The sequence below is a fragment of the Belonocnema kinseyi genome, chromosome 1, assembly GCF_010883055.1.
Source record: "Belonocnema kinseyi isolate 2016_QV_RU_SX_M_011 chromosome 1, B_treatae_v1, whole genome shotgun sequence".
NCBI lineage: Eukaryota > Metazoa > Arthropoda > Insecta > Hymenoptera > Cynipidae > Belonocnema > Belonocnema kinseyi.
The window spans coordinates 2,540,672-2,557,867 of NC_046657.1; the positions used below are offsets into that span (position 1 = coordinate 2,540,672).

General features: G+C 30.1%; 1 protein-coding gene across 1 annotated transcript in view; it reads right to left on the reverse strand.

Moving 5' to 3' along the window:
• The window catches only part of LOC117167135 (NACHT domain- and WD repeat-containing protein 1), an 898,576-nt gene that overhangs the window by 159,885 nt on the left and 721,495 nt on the right, over positions 1-17,196 (reverse strand). The window contains exon 5 of the mRNA XM_033351831.1: positions 9,548-9,583. The gene's annotated coding sequence lies outside the window, so the exon portion shown is untranslated. The remainder of the gene's footprint in view (positions 1-9,547; positions 9,584-17,196) is intronic.

Consider the following 17,196-nt stretch of genomic DNA (forward strand, 5'->3'; position numbering starts at 1 on the left):
TTTATGAGTCAAACAACATATCGTTGGAATCGTTATAATTCGTAGATTTCGAATATCATATTTGTGATTTACTAAGTGTGAAATTTAAAAAATTTTATATTCAATATTTTAGGCCTCATTAGGAACAAAGGCCGCCCGCTGACCAAGCTCAGTGGCAGCAGCTCGACGGTGTGAGGGGAAGCCGCGTAGTGGGGGAGGGTACACAGGTAGCTGGGGCGGAATTGACCATCGCCCTTCCAACTATCCTGAGTGGGCCTCGTGAACGGAACGGTGACGCTATTGCGAGACCGTGAAGTGACAAAATACGGCAGGACTCGTCGGATCGGGACAAACAGCGTCTGCTACACCACCTGGTAGTGACGTATCTCAAACTGTTCAGGGCCCTAATTTTTGACCGATCGTTACAGGCCGGCGAATTTTAGAAGATAATCATTGTCATTCATTGCGTTTTCTTCTTTTCATTTTTCTTCTTCTTCGTATTCTTTATTGGCGTCGCGCAGTGACTACAACGACCCTGAGCACATGTGCTTATTTATTACGACTGGCGGAAACTTCCTTCCGTGGATTTTAATTCAGTGTTCTGCGAAGACGCGACAGGGCCTACCTACAAATTAAACTTACCGTTCCTGAGCCCGCTAGGGCATATGTCCATCCGTTCTCACGTTAACTTACAATTCCAAATAGAGATCAACGCTGCTTTAATCTTTCACACATTTCTACTTATTTCCTTGCATTAGTTATTTGTTAAAAAGTTGATTTAATTTTAATTTTCAATAGAATGATTAAATTTTCAACAAAATATTACAATTTTAACCAAATTGTTGAGTTTTGAACATACAAAGAATAATTTTGAACCAAATGACCGAATTTTAAACAAAAAATATCAAACTGCAACCAAAAACAGTTTCATTTTTAATGGCATAATTGAAGCTTCTAGAAGAAACTTTAATTTTCAAAAAAAAAGTGAATTTTAAATCCAGATGTACGAATTTTTTGTTCAAATACACGCATGCTTAACAAAAGACTTGAATTTTTAGCAAAATCGTTGGATTTTTAACGAAATACTGGAATTTTATGATTGCAAAAATAAATTATCAAACCAAATAGTCGAAAAAATTTGAATAAACAGTTAAATTTCAACCAATGAGTTTAATACGAAAAAATTAATTAATAACAAAATAGTTCAAGTTTTGACCAAATCGTTAAATTGTCTACCTACAAAGATGATTTTTTTTATTAAAACGACTAATTTTCAACTAAGAAGATATATTTTCTACAAAAAGAGACGATTAATCAACAAAATACATGAATTTACAAATAAATAGTTAAAGTTTGAACTAGAAAATATCAATTATTGTGTACAAAAATTTCAATAAGATAGTAAAATTTTCAAACTAAAAATTTAAATTTGAACCAAAAAAGATTAGAAACGAAAAAGTTACATGTAAAGTCAAAAAATTACTAAAAATTGAAATTGTAATGAATTTTTAATATTTAATAGTTATCATTCATTCATTAATTAGTTAATTTTAAATTAATTTTTCCTTCAGAATTCATCCTTTTGTCCAAAATTTAACTTTCTGCTTTAAAAGTTCAACTTTTAGGATGACTAAAATTATAACGTATATTGATAAAATTCTTCTTCTTTAAATTTCCAGCCATAAATAAAATAGTTACATTTTCCGTTACATCTTTTTTTGGAAAAACAAGCAAGTTTTCAACAAAGTGGTTAAAATTTTAACTAATATGATGACGCTTTTGGTTGAGGCTTAAACTATTTGTTGAAAATTGTTCCTTTTTTTTAAACCACCAGCTTTTTTATTAAAATCAAAATATTTTCTTGGTTAAAATATAAACGCTCTATTGTATTTTTCATTGAAAATTATTCTATTTTCTTTAAAATTTAATTTTCTGGAAAATTGAACTAATTTGTTGAATATTCGTATTTTCGGCTAGAAAGTTTGTCCTTTTGAATTGAAACTTTGACGGTATTATAAAGAGTGTACATTTTTGGTTTAAAAATTAAATTGTTGGGTTAAAAATGAAACTTTTGTTAGTTAAAGTTTAATATTTTTGTTTTAAACTGCAACCATCCGGTTGACAATTCATCTTTGTAGATTGAAAATTCAACTAATATGTTGAAAATTCGCCTCTTTTGCTTAAAAGTTCATCTATTTGGTTGTAAATAAAACTGTTTAATTTATAAATAATTGCGTTTTTTTCCAAGTAAATTTTTACTAATCCCACAGTTTGCCTAAAAGAGGCGGCCGGAGGGCAGAGTGCGTGAGACTCACTTTGCTGTGTAAAAAAGTCCGCGTGACTGTGCGACGGGGTACGCCTGGCAACTGAGAGGTAAGCCAATTTGCTGAAAATTCGTCCTTTTTTTTTAAAGTTCATCTATTAGTTATAAATACAACATTTTTCTTTATAAATAATTGTGCTTTTGTTAAAAAAAGTTAATAATTTTTTTTTAAAATTCCATGGCCCGACGAAAGGAGACTGCCAGATGGCAAAATGGGCGAGACTCACTTTGCTAGGCAAAGTGATTTGCGCCATTCCCTGTGCGACGGGGTACGCCTGGCAACTAAGAGGTAAACCAATTTTCTGAAAATCCGTCCTTTTTGTTTAAACGTTCATTTATTGTTTGTAAATAAAACAGTTGGTTTTCTAAAAAATTGTACTTTTTTTAAAAAAAGTTAAGGATTTTTTTTTAAATTCCACGGCCCGACGAAAGGAGACTGCCGGATGGCAGAGCGGGTCAGGCTCACTTTGTTGCGCAAAGTGATCCGCGTCATTCTCTGTATGACAGGGTAGCCTGGCAACTAAGAGGTAAAAGAATTTGTTGAAAATTCGCCCTTTTTGTTTAAATGTTCATCTATTCGTTTGTAAATACAACTGTTTGATTTATAAATAATTGTAATTTTGTTCAGAAGGTTAATTATTTTTTGGAAAGCTCGCAGCTTGGCTAAAGGAGGCCGCCGGACGGTAGAGTGGTGAGGCTTCCTTTGCTGTGGAAAAAGGTCCGCGTCATTCACTGTGTGACGGGGTACGCCTGGAAACTGAGATACTTCGTTGTGCTTGGTTGCGCTAGCTATTGAAACTTACATGGGCCGTTTTACTTTGAATTTTTATAAAACTGGAATCAGAAAGGAACTCGTGACGACTTTGCACTTAATTTAAATGTTAAGACCTCGTTGTGCGAGTGAAATTCACGAAAATTTATAAAAAATGGGATCTAAAAATATGTAGGAGAATCAGAAAGTCAGTACCAAAATTTAAATAAAATAAAGTTGTACTTTCTCGTAACGACTTTGCACTTTACGTTAATGTTAAGACCTCGTTGTGCGAACAAAGTTTAAGCTCATTTATAAAAAGTCAAATTTAAATAAAATAAAGTTGTACTTCTTTCTAACGACTTTGCACTTAACCTAAATGTTAAGACCTTGTTGTGCGAATAAAGTTTAGACTTATTAATAAAATAAGCCAAATTTAAATAAAATAAAATTGTACTCTCTCGTAACGACCTTGCACTTTATTTAAACATGAGGACCTCGTTGTGCGAAGAAATATAAAAAAATACAAACATTTAAATTATGTCAAATAATTTCAAAACCTCTTATGAGAGAGATATATCACTAATCCTCGCAATCATCTCTCCCTCTAGTGAATCCACAATCTATGATTTTTGTTATTTTTTTTAGGACTTAAAATTTCAGTATGAAATTTTTTTATAAAAATAAGATCTATTTATTTTCTTGTTGTAAAAATGATTTTCAAGTGTAACTGTTAGTTGAAATTTACTGGAAAGGATAAAGTAAACGCAAATTGAACGAATCTCTAGATAAAAATAAATATCCTTGAGAGAAGTTTAAAACGCGACAGAATTATTACCTAAAATTAATACAATTTTTGGTGTATGTAAGATCACTTATTAAAATCAGCCAAGTGAGTTAATAAAATGAAGAATATAAATAAACACAAAGTCAATCCCCGGTCAGCGAGAAGTAATAATTTTACAAGTTCATCTATTACTTGTAAATACAACAGTTTGCTTGATAAATGATTGGGCTTTTGTTCAAAAAAGGTAATGATTTTTTTTAAATTCCACGGCCCGACAAAAGGAAACTGTCAGATGGCAGAGTGGGCGAGACTCCCTTTGCTGGGTAAAAACGTCAGCGTGATTCACTGCGCGACGGGGTACGCTTGGCCATTCAGAGGCAAACCAATTTGCTGAAAATTTCTCCTTTTTGTTAAAAAGTTAATCTATTTGGTTGTAAATACAACTGTTTTATTAATAAATCATTTTAATTTTCTTCAAAAGGTTAATTTAAAAAAAAACCCCGCAGATTGGCTGAAGTAAGACGCCGGATTTCGCGGAGGAGCGCGCCTGGTACCTAAGAGCTTGCCGGATTTGGTGTACTGTTTTAAGAATAAACTAGAGAATAAGCTTGACGATAACTAACTTAAAAGACCAGATGAATTTTCCAGTCATTTCAAGAAGGATTTGAAGAAGACAAAAATGAATGTATAAAAAATTCTTTTTCACGCGTTACTCAAATGTGATATAAAACGTATTGATTGCAAAGGAACACGTGTAATTTTGAAATATATAATCAGCAGACGGAAGAATACTAAAACTTTTGACATGGTATTAAAAAAGAGAGGTTCTGTAATAAAGTAAATTACCTCAGAATTCCCTAAAGAGTCTCTTTGCTTCCATTCGTTCTTTTTACGTCACTCTATCCTACAAGCTTCTTCTTTTCGTGACAGAGTCGCGTACAGCACTCGAGATTGCATAGAAAAAAGGCAAAAAATAAAAAGAGGGAAACATAAAATGTGTCTGCACCAGCTAAAAAGTATCGTCTTTTAAGTTGAAACGAGCTTCAATTTTCTCTAGAGCTTTCGCTTGGTCACTCTTCTTTCAAAAACTAATTGCTTAAAATGCCTAGATGAAAGTATCCTTCAATTTATAACGAAGGTAGAAAAAATGAAATCTGATTAAGATTCCAGTTTCAATATTCAATTATATGATTTCCAATAATCCCTGCTTTCAGGGAAATTTCAATTAACGTCATTAAAAGGTACCTTCACTTCGCGATCAGCGTTAATTAAATTGATATTGGAAAGGGGTATTGCGTTTTTTCACATCTATAAAGTTCGAAAGGTTCACATGAAGTATGGAATAAAAATTATCGTCGTAATTTTTCCCAGAAGAGGAAGTGAAAGTTGGGAAAGTGAGAAGAAGTAGGCGAGAGGGGGAGCGGCAATAGAAAAAGTGAGAAGAGAATAGCGTAGGAAATGTATAAATATTAAGAAAAATTAGAGAATGAAAAGTAGCAGAAGTAAGGCAAAACGAGGGGTGGAGATTTAGGAGGATTGGGAGTAGGGGAATCAAGGAGTAGAGCAGGTAAGGAAAAGTGTCAGGAGGGGTGACTTAGGAATGAGTAGTGAAGGGAGGACGTTCAGGGGAAGTTACAGGGAATCGAGCGTGGAAAAGAACAGGAAATAAGGGAGTAGAAATAGGGTGCAGAAATTGGGGAAGTGAGGGAAATTAGGAGTAAGGTATGGAAAAGTATGAGAAATTAGAGGACGGGAAGTGAATAGAATTGAGGGAAAATTAGGGTTGAGAAGAACGGGAAAGGGAGGGGAACAGAAGTAGGGGGAGCGATAGGAGGGGAAAAGTATGCGAAGTAAGGCGAATAAGAATGGGATAGTAAGGGAAAATTATGATTAATAAGGGAATAAAACTTAGGGGAAGTGAAAAGGAATTATAGATGTAAAGTACAGGAAGTGGGGCAAGTGAGGACGAAAGGTAGTGAGAGAAATAAAGAGTAAAGAAGTCAGGTTAAGTAATGGTTATAGGAGCTGATTAGGGGGGGGGGGGGTTAAGAGAAGATAAGTAGGGGGATTGGGGGGAAATTGGGAGAGGGAAACTATGGGGCGAAACAGGGAATGAGTGGTAGATAAGTAGGGCAAGTAAGGGGAAATTAGGGAATTAGAATTAGATGAACTGAGAGAAATTAGGGGCGTGAAAGTAGAAAAGGGAGGGGAATGAGGGGAAGCGAGGGCATTAAAAATTATAAACTTGCATGATATACTTTCGAAATTTTTTCAATTTGGAAGATTAAGAATTGAATTCTTGACTTCTGATCTTTAAAATCATAAAAATTTCAATTTATACATCTTTAAAATTGAAAAATTTTCAATTAAAAATCTTCAAAACTACAACATTTTTGATCCCAAATTTTGCAAATTTAAGATTTTTTATTTATAAATATATATATATATTTTTTAAATTAAAGAGTTTCTTATTTTGAATGTTTACAATTGAAATTAAAGATTTTTAAAATTTATAATTAAAAAATGCAAGTTTCAAGTTATACTTTTTCAGATTTTGTAATTTGGATGATTTAATTTCAAAATTTTTTTAAATTTGGAAGATTCAGCATTGAATGCTTGACATTTGATCTTTAAAATAATAGAAATTTAAGAATTTTTATTTATACATTTTCAAAATTTAATAGTTTCCAATTAGAATCTCCAAACTCAAGAATTTTTCGAGGAATTTTTGTATACAGAATCGTTAAAATTTAAGAATTTTCATTTAAATGTTTCAAAATCAAAGAATTTCTAATGGAGAATCTTCAAAAATAAAGAATTTGTAATTTTGAAGAATAAAAATTAAAAATTATGCAAGTTTTAATTTGAAAATAGTTGAATCCTCTAATTTGCATGAATTACTTTAAATAATTTAAAATTTTGAAGATTTAGAGTGAATTTGTTGAATTTTGATCTTAAAAATCATCTTAATTTAAAAATTATTATTCTTACAACTTTAAAATTGAATAGATACCAATTAGAAATCTTCAAAATTAGCACGAAATTCTTGACTTTTGATCTTCAAAATCCTCCAAATTTAAGAATTTTTATTTATGCATTTTCAAAATCGAAGAGCTTCCAATTGTGAATCTTTAAAACTGACGAGTTCTTAATTTCGAAAATTTTAAATTTGAATTATTCAAGTTTTTCATTAATAAATTGTAAATCCTGTAATTTGTAAGATTAAGTTTCAAAATTTTTAAATTTTGAAGATTTTAAATTGAATTCTTGACTTTTTATCTTCAAAATCATAGAAAATTAAGAAATTGTATTCGCACATCCTCGAAATTAAAAGTTTTTCAATCAGAGATCTTCAAAACTAAATTTTTCTTTATTCATAAATTGTTAAAATGTAAGAATTATGTATAGGTATATATATATATTTCTTTTAATTGAAGAGTTTTCAATTAAAAATGTTCAAAACTAAACATTTTTTTATTTCAAATTGTTAAAAGTTAAGAATTTCCTTCATACCGTTTTCAAATTGAACAGTTTTCAATCATTGTGAATCTTCACAATTTAAGACTTTTTAATTTTGAAACTTCACAATCAAAATAATGCAATTTTTAAGTTTATGAATAAAAAATTTTGCAATCTGCATGATTTACTTTCAACATTTTTCAATTTGAAGCTTTTTTTAAATTGAAGAGTTGTCAATTTTGAATCTTCACCACTGAAATATTTTAAATTTCAAGTCATTAAAATTAAAAAAATATATGTATTTACCAATTTCTTTCAATTTAAGGGTTTCCGATTGCAAATCGTCTAAATTGTAATAATTTTTAAAATTTACAATTGACATTCTCTAGGTTTCATGATTTAGTTTCGAAATTTTTCCAATTAGACGATTTAGAATTGAAATCATGACTTTATATCTTAAAAATCGTTCAACTTTGAGGAATTTCATTTTAAATTTTATTCATAAATTATATTATAATCAAACGAGATTTTCATTAAACTTCCAAACTCAAAACCTGAATAGAAGATATAAACTAACTTCAAAATTTTTTTTATTCTCTATTTTTAAATTTTCATTTTCGTAACACTAAAATTCTATTTAAAAAAAGCAGCATAATTAATAAAAAATTTTATTTTTCAGGAAGAACATTTTAAAAGCATATTTGTCTTGCTTGAAGAAAAAATATTAAATTATACAGTAAAAAATTACATTTTGACAAAAAAATTTGGTTCGAAAAATCGAAGTAAAGAACATAAGTTTTATTACTTTTTTCTTGCAAAGGACATCTTCAAACATAAAATAAAGAATTATAAAGTCAATTCAGACAGGCATTTTTTGGGAATCGGGTTATTAAAAAAAGTAATTTCTCATGAAAAAAAATCATCAGGAGCTTTTGGGATTAATTAAAACTTAAAAATTTATATTGGAAAAAAGGAACGCATCTTAACTCCGCTGGGATTCGAACCCAGGACTTCTCGCATCCCACCGTATTTAAAAAGAGTTCCTTTTTTCAGATAAAATTTGATTAAATGTCTTGCACTAATAATTTTAAGCAAAAAGACTATTTGCTTTCGAAAAAATATGTTTAAATGTGAAGCAGAAAATTGTGGATGGGATAAAGTTTCTTCTCTGGACTAATTTGGAACTTTCCTTAATGCATTTACGTGACACAAGTGCACTTCAGTTGGTAACCTGTTACCTGCCAGTCTGCATTAGCGAGGCTAATGGTACCTCACCGGAGCAACTTCGGTACTACATTTTCCAACCTAACGAGATTGTCACCCGACCCCACCCCACCCCACTTCACTTTCTACATAAAAAAATCATTTTTAATAGCCTATCTACGATTTTTTTTCAACGCAGTGAAATGTTAAATCTTAAAAATTGAACTTTAAGAAGAAAAGTTTATTTTCAGCCGAGAGAGATGAATTTTTAATCCAAAAAGACGAATTTTCAAAAAAGTTACAATTTTGACCAAAAAAGATAACTTCAACAAAATAGTTGAATTTTGAACAAAATGATTGATCTTTTAACAGAATACTTGAATTTCTTACCAAAACCTGAATTTTTAAATTATAAAAATGAAGTTTCAACCGAGAAGATTCATTTTTTATCAAAAGGTGATTTTTCAAAGAAATATATAAATTTTTAACCAAATCGTTGAATTTTCAGCAAAAAGAAGAAAACTTTTCATCCAAAAAAGGAACACTTAAAGACGAATGTTTAACAAAATAGTTAATTTTTCAAATACATAGTTTAATTTTTAATTAAATAGTTTTATTTTATATCAAAGCAGTTGATTTTTCAACAAAAAAATGTGAATTTTAAACGGAAATTTAATTTTTAAACGAAAATGATATAGTTACATTTTAAGTGAAAAATATTAATTATCAAGAAAAAGAAAAGATTTAGAATTAAAATTTCAAAAACATCTGCATTTTCTATGAAAATGATCAATATTATGAAAAAAAAATAATTTGGCAAAAAATATTAAATAATGGATTCAAAAAGTTGAATTTTCAACCCAAAGTGAGATTTTGAACTAGAAACGGTAATGTATAAGCCAAAAATGATATATTGACATTTTCAGTTTAAAAAATGAATTTCGAATCAAGAAACTAATTTTTAAAATAAACTATTTTAATTTTGAATCAACTAGTTAAATTTTTCTTTACAAAATATTAATTCTTAACAAAAAAGTTAACTTACGTCCAAAAAGTTGAATTTTCCACGAAAATGATGGATCTGGAACAAAAAAAAAGGATTTTTAAAATAAAATGGTTAAACTGTAAACCAGTTAGTTTATTTTGCAAAAAAATGAATTTAATAAATTTATATAATGCATATAAAAATTTCAACCAGAGAGATAAATCAAATATTTTTCAAAAAAGATAACTTTAGCCAAATAGTTTAATTTTTAACAAAATAACTAAACTTTTAACAGAATAGTTGAATTTTTTACGAAATTGCAGAATTTTCAACTTTTAAAGATGAATTTTCAACCAAGAAGATTAACTTTCACCAAAAGATGAATTTTTTAAAAAATTTATAAACTTTCAGCCAAATAGTTGAATTTTCAAATAAAAAAGTTAAATTTTTAACCTAAGAAGATTTGAATTTTTCACCAAACAGCATAATTTGTAACTCACACATACGAACTTTAACATAATATTTGAATATTTAACCAAATGGTTGTATTTTTAACTGAAAAAATTAATTTTTATCCAAAAATGCAATAGGTAAATTTTTAATTTCACAAATTAATTTACAATCAAAAATTAAACGAATTTTCATAAAAGATAAAATTTCATTTTAAAAAGACGATACCTCTACAAAATGGTTAAAATATTGACAAAAAAGATAACTTTAACAATATGGTTAAATTTTTAACAAAATAATTTAACTTTTAACAGAACAGTTGAATTTTCACCAAGTAGCAGAATTTGTAACTTAAAAGGATGAATTTTAAACTAAAAATATTATATTTCATTGAAAGGCGAATTTTTAACAAAACATATGAATTTTCAACTAAACAGTATACGTTTTCAATCAAAAATCTGACAGGTAAATTTGATGCTAAAAAAAAAATCAACAAAAAAAAACAACAAATTATCAATCAAATGAGTTAAATGAAAAAGATTAATTTCTAACTAAGTAGTTGAATCTACAACTGAAATAATAAATTTTTAATAGAATACATGAATTTTCTACCAAATAGTTGAATTTTCAACAAGTTTGAGCGCACCTAGGGCGCGCAACTGTTGGTTCGCGCGCTTCGCGCTCGATTTTATATTTACCTCGCGCTACGCGCTGGGTCTTTATATTTTCGCACATTCTTGGGCAAACATTATAAAATTAAGACTTAAAACATCCACCACTGTAATTTTGTAATTGTGAATTCTCTTTCGTTAAAAGAGAGTTTCAGCGCACCTACGGCACGCGACTGATGGCAATCGCACTCCGAACTTGCTCTTTGCATTTCTTCCGCATTCGAGCACAGACCTTTTAAAATCGAAGGTTAACGGACCGACAACTATAATTTTGGGATTTTGAACTCTCTTTTGTTAAAGCTCTTTTGGCTTTAACAAACACATTCTCATCACGTTTCTCGTGCTTCGCACTCGATTTTGTCCAACATGTAAACTTTTTTACATTATACACAACACTTTTATATCAATTACAATACATTTTTTATGTAACTCTGCCTGGGATTACATACCATGATTACATTTATCATGATTATTTTTGTATTTGTTTCTTATTTTGCTTTAAATTGTATTCTAAGCTGCTCTGAAACATGTATCATTTCAATAAATTTATATCATTACAATTCATAATATGCATAAAAATTGAATCATACTAATTCTTATTTCCTTGTTTTAATATTTTTTTTATTTTTAATGTTGTTTTTTTACGAATAAATAAAAACTACGGCACATCTGTATAGGATCTAATACAGGAACCTATATACTGTCCTATATAGGAGCCTATGTCCTCTTTCATCTTTTCTGTGCTTTTTCCAAAAAGTTAATTTTTGCATTTTTTATCTTATGTTTTACGATTAAAAGAAGATCTACTCGTCCAATCGAAAAATTATTAATAATAAATTTATAGATCTTTTTAGACGAACAACTTTTGTCTGGTAATTTAAGTTCATAGCTTGTGTTGTTTTTTCAAACAAATTTAATATATTATTTAGAATGTTATTTTTACGACTAAAGCAAAAACTAACTGTCCTATCAAAAATTATAGCTCTTTTTTGGATGAACAACTGAGGAGTTCTGGACAAGAAGGCGACAGGCGCTCGAGCACGAGTAGAAGTATTGTCCAGGCTGTGACGTCAGGTATCAAAAGTGAAATTCGAAATTTGAAAAAACCAAAAATATAGTTAGATAGCCCTAGAAAAATGAACCTGAGTCTCCATTTACAGTTTTTCTCTCGGGCTGCAAATTTTCTAGTAAATAAATAAAAGCTGACTTTTTTTAAATTAAAAAAAACATGTTTTTTCACATTGAACTCGCCGTAAGTAATTCGTTTATCAACTAATTAACAAATTTCTTTTTGAGTTTTATTCGTGACACTCTAGCCGAGGCTACAGTGTTCAAAATGGGTCAAAAGTTAATTTCTAATGTTTTTTTTTAATCTAAATGAAAAACCACGTTTTTAGACTTTCACCTTAAAAAAGTGAGCGAGGAAGTTTGAGCTACGACAAACTTCAAGCGAACGAATTTTCCGCCAATGAATTGGCCAACTTTTTGGAAAATTTCAATTCGATTTGATTTTTAGTTCCATTATTACAGCGAGTTTATTGAGAGCTCGCAATGCGACACCACAGGATTTTTCAGGGGACACTCCGCTAGAGTGTCACGAATGAAACTCAAAAAGAAATTTGTTAATTAGTTGATAAACGAATTACTTACGGCGAGTTCAATGTGAAAAAACATGGTTTTTTTTTTAATTAAAAAAAGTCGGTTTTTATTTATTTACTGGAAAATTTGCAGCCCGAGAGAAAAACTGTAAATGAAAACTCAGGTTCATTTTTCAACAGCTATCTAGATATGTTATTGGTTTTTTTCAAATTTGGAATTTCACTTTTGATACCTGACGTCACAGCCTGGACAATACTTTTACTCGTTCTAGAGGCCTGTCACCTTCTTGTCGAGAACTCCTCAATTTTTGTCTAATTTTTATCGTAGCTTATATCGAAAAGTGATTCGTTATAAATTTGTAGTTCTTTCCAGGGCGCGCAATTTGAGCTTTTTCATTTTTTTCGTATCTTGCATAGTTTAACCAAAAAATGGAATTTTTGAGTTTTTCATTATTTTTGGTACAATCAAATTTGGAATGTTCAACTTTTCGACCAAATTAAAAAGTTGCTATGGTAGTCATGTAGGGCTTTTGAAAAGCAAAGTTTTCTTCTCTTGACTTTTTTTCATTTCATGCGTTGTTTGGCTTAAGATGTTCATTTTAGTTTATTTTTTTGGATTTAGAAAATGCTCTAACTCTGACAATTTTCTTTTCATAAAAAAAAGTCATGGGGATAAATTGTTTGAGTTTCGAAGCACTATGAAAAACCGTACATAGAATTTTTAAATCTTGAAAAATGTGGTTTCAAAATTTTGTTGTACGATCAAATTTGGAATTTTCAAATTTTTGACCAAATTGAAAAAGTTGTTATCATAATCTTGTAGGGCTTTCAAAAAGCAATGTTTTTCTTCTCAAAATTTTTTTTCGTTTCAGGCGTTGTTTGGCCTAAATTGTTCATTTTAGTTTTTTTTTTGATTTTGAAAATGCTATAACTCTAGTACTTTTTGATTTTTGGAAAAAAGTCATTGGTATAAATTGTTAAATTTTTTGAATATTATGAATAACCATACAGAGAATTTTTGAATTTTTAAAATAGTGGTCTCAAAAATATTCAAAATGTGCCCACTAATTGAATTTTTATCCAAAATGGCTGGCTAACGAACATGATCTTTAGTTCAGGACACTAAAAGAGTGTACCAAAGGGCAATCTAAATAGATTAATTTTCTCAAAAGTTATCGTGTTCACAGGCAGACAGGCATACATACAGACATACAGAAAGACAGACACATTCGTAAAAACCTGTTTTTTGGATTCAGGGGATCTCAAAACGTGGACATTTGACAAAAAATAGGGGGGAGGGGGTCAAATTTTACACAAATCTAATACCTTCTCTGATGAGAATGTAAAAAATAGTTTATTTTTTATTAGAGTACCTAGTTGTATTTTCTTCAAAAAATACGAAATATTAACAAAAAAGTTCATTTGTAAAGCGAATGGCAATTTTTAATCGAAAAAGATGAATTTTTAGAAAATAGTTCAATTTTTAACGGAAAATGAGCGAATTTTCTAATTAGAAAATAAATATTCTACTAAAAAAGATGAATTATCAATAAAATGCATTGAACTAAAAAAGATAAATTGTTAAGAAAGTTGTTGAACAGCTACATTTTTATATGATACAATTAATTTGTAACAAGAACAGAAACTTTTTTTTTAACAAAGCGGTTTATTTTGTTCTTCCATATTACTAAAGTTACAAACTAGCAAGAGGAATTTTATTTTTAAAAAACAGTTTCATTCCAAACTACAAAAATATGAATGTTTAACAAAAAAGTTATTTTTTTAACCAAGAAGATTAATTTTCTTAAAAAACAAATAAATTATGTGTCAACAAACTACATCAATGTTTAATCAAATAGTTTAATTCTCAACTAAAAAATGTAATGCATTAACCAAAAATTGAATATTTAAATTTTGAGTTAAAAAAATTAATATTAAACCAAAAATGAAACCAATTTTAAAAGACACACTTACATTTTCAATCAATGAGATAAATTTTTTACAAAAAAAGACTAAATTTATAATAAAGGATTTCAATTTTCATCTAAGTAATCGAATGTTTAACTAAAAAAAAATGTAAGCCAAATAGTTCATTTTTCAACTAAAAAATATAAATATGGAACGAAAAATGTAATAATTAAATTTTCACTTGGAAAAATTAATTTTGAAACAACAGAAAAAGAGAATTTTTAACAAATTGTTTAACTATTCAACGGAAGAGAGGAATCTTCAACAAAAGACTTACGTTTCAGCAAAGTAGTTAAAATTTCTAGCAAATTGTAAAAATTTTAAGCAAAAAAGATGACTTTAATAAAATAGTTTAATTTTTAACAAAATAATTAAACTTGCAACCATAAAATAGAATTTTTAACGAAGAAAGATGAATACTGAAAGAAAAATATTATGGTAGACTTTTCAACAACAAAAAAAGTAGTTTTTGACCGAGAATAGTTTGATTTTCTTATTGGTTTCAATTAATTTGGTTAAAAGTTAACGAAAAATCGAGCCTCAAAGACCGCTGCCCGCGCGGTGTATGGAACCGCACGTCCACACATCCATACAAATTTGTCACTGTTTGCTCAAATGAGGGATAGGCGTAAAATTTTTCTGAGACTTTCACGTTTCCTACACTGGGGTACCCTGGACATTGTTTAACAAACCGCATATGAGCTTTCAATTGATATTACTCACCAATGACACGCAGAACCACACGTTTTCCACCCAGTTCATCAAAAGCACAACTGAAACTAAAGCTCCTCAAGACGGCAGCCTCGAGGAAGGCCAGTTGATGAGGGATTCTCAAAAAAACACATTTGAATCACGGTGCGGTCTGTGAAACCGCACGGCCACAGTTAGGGGATATATAGCTAAAAGCCAGAAGCAGAAAGGAAATTTGATATCTCTTGATCTGCTGAAGAAACAGTGGGCTGAGCACTATTGAGTCAGCAGTCAGCGCACGTGTTGAGGCCATTATCATTATTATTATACCTCCCTCTATACACACACTGCAATCGTCATTTCATTTCAAGTTATATACTTATATCAATAAAAGCAATAATTCAGCTCACATATTTACATTTCAATATACTTTTCTACTGTTCCCAATTTTATTCTCTGTAACATCATATATCTTAATAGCGAACACCCTTTTTCTATAGAGTTTAGCACACCCTAAGAATTATCTCATCCTCGAAGAAGGCTAAAATTGAAGGTCTTGTAATGTTAATTTGAAATCAGAATGAATGTTTACTGTGTTATACAATTTTGTTGTTGTTGTTTTCGTTTTTTTTCTTCAAAAAGGGTGCGTCTAGTGCCGAAAAACTGTCGGGGCTTTAAAAAGGGGTTGATAAATCTTTGATTACTTATCAAAAACCGTTAAATGATTGAGTATAGGTTCCTGTAAAGGTTCTCGTGCGTAAAAGGTCCATGCAAATAATTCCTTAGATATATTTTTGTAAAGTCAAAATTAAGGATGATATCAAACTTTATAGGCTTTAGGACCGATGAGGGAGTAATCCAGCTGAAAATACTTGTACAGGAATCTCGGCGGCTCCTGGACATGTTGCTGGGTGCAAAACTGCACAGGAAACCTGTACACGCATCTTTACGGATCCTGTACAGAATTTTGGTTCCTGTACAGAAACAGGTATAGAGTCCTTTACAGCAACACCACTTTACTTCGCAAAGGAACCTGTACAGAAAACTACACTCGATCATTCTAAGATTCCTTCTTAGGTACAGGTTCCTTTGCAGGAGAACGTACAGTTTCATGCACCAAATTCTTGTGCAGGAACGTCGGAGGATCGCGGACATTATGCAGGACACGTACCTACACACGAACCTGTACAGGGTATCTTGAAGTTTCCTGTACAGGAATTTGGCAAATAAACCTATATATGCTTCTGCAATGGAACCTACGCCGACAAAGAAACGTTTGAATAATCAAGTATCGGTTCCTGCACAGGTTCCTTTGTAAAGTAAATAAAATAAATTTAGGTGAGTTTTCTTTACAGAAGCGCATATGGGGTCCTTTACAGAGAGCCTCAATTAACTTCTCTAAGGAACCTGTACGGGAAGCTATGATCGGTGATTCAAAGATTTTTTTAAAGTGCAGGTTCCTTTGCAGGAGTATGTACAGTTTCCTTCACCATATTCCTGTACAGAAGCCTTGGAGGTTCCTGTACATGCTACAGGACGCGAACCCACACACGAACCTGTACAGGTTACCCTGCATGTTCCTGTACAGGAATTTAGTGAAAAAACCTGTACATGCACCTTCAATGGAACCTGCAACGACAACGGAACATTTCAGTGATCGAGTATAGGCTCCCGCACAGGTTTTTTTGCCAAATAAACTGGAGCTTTCTGTAAAGGATTTTATAAGTGTACAGAAACCAAATTCCTGCAGATGAACCATCAAGATTCGTGTACAGGTTTTGTGTGCAGGTCGCGTCTAAAAACATTTCCAGAATCCCACATGAAACCTGTACAGGATTTTTCATATGGGAACTCCCTCATTGGTCTTGGAGTCTTTAAAGCTAGATATCACCCTTACTTTATTACACTCAGTAACATGTTTGCTTGAATTCTTATCATAGAAAAAAACAAATTTTCTATTTTAATTAAAAAAAAGTTTACTTAATTTTAAGAAATGGGAAATATTTATTTTATTATTAAAACAATTGATTTTTGTAGTACAATTTCTTGGATTTAAACAAAAAATCGGGTTTAAAGAACAATATATTGGTTTAAAAACTGTTTATTTCAATGTACATAATTATCTATTTAATTAAAATATAAAAAATAAATAATAATTCATCAAACAATTCTCTTTCAGGTTAAACAATTAACCATTTGCTCAAAAGTGATCTTTTTTTGGTTGAAAGTTCACGTTTTTCGTGGAAAATTCATGTGACTTAAAAATTCAACAATTTGGTCTACAATTTAGCTATTTAGCTGAAAAATAACTTTTTTGTTAGATAATCATATT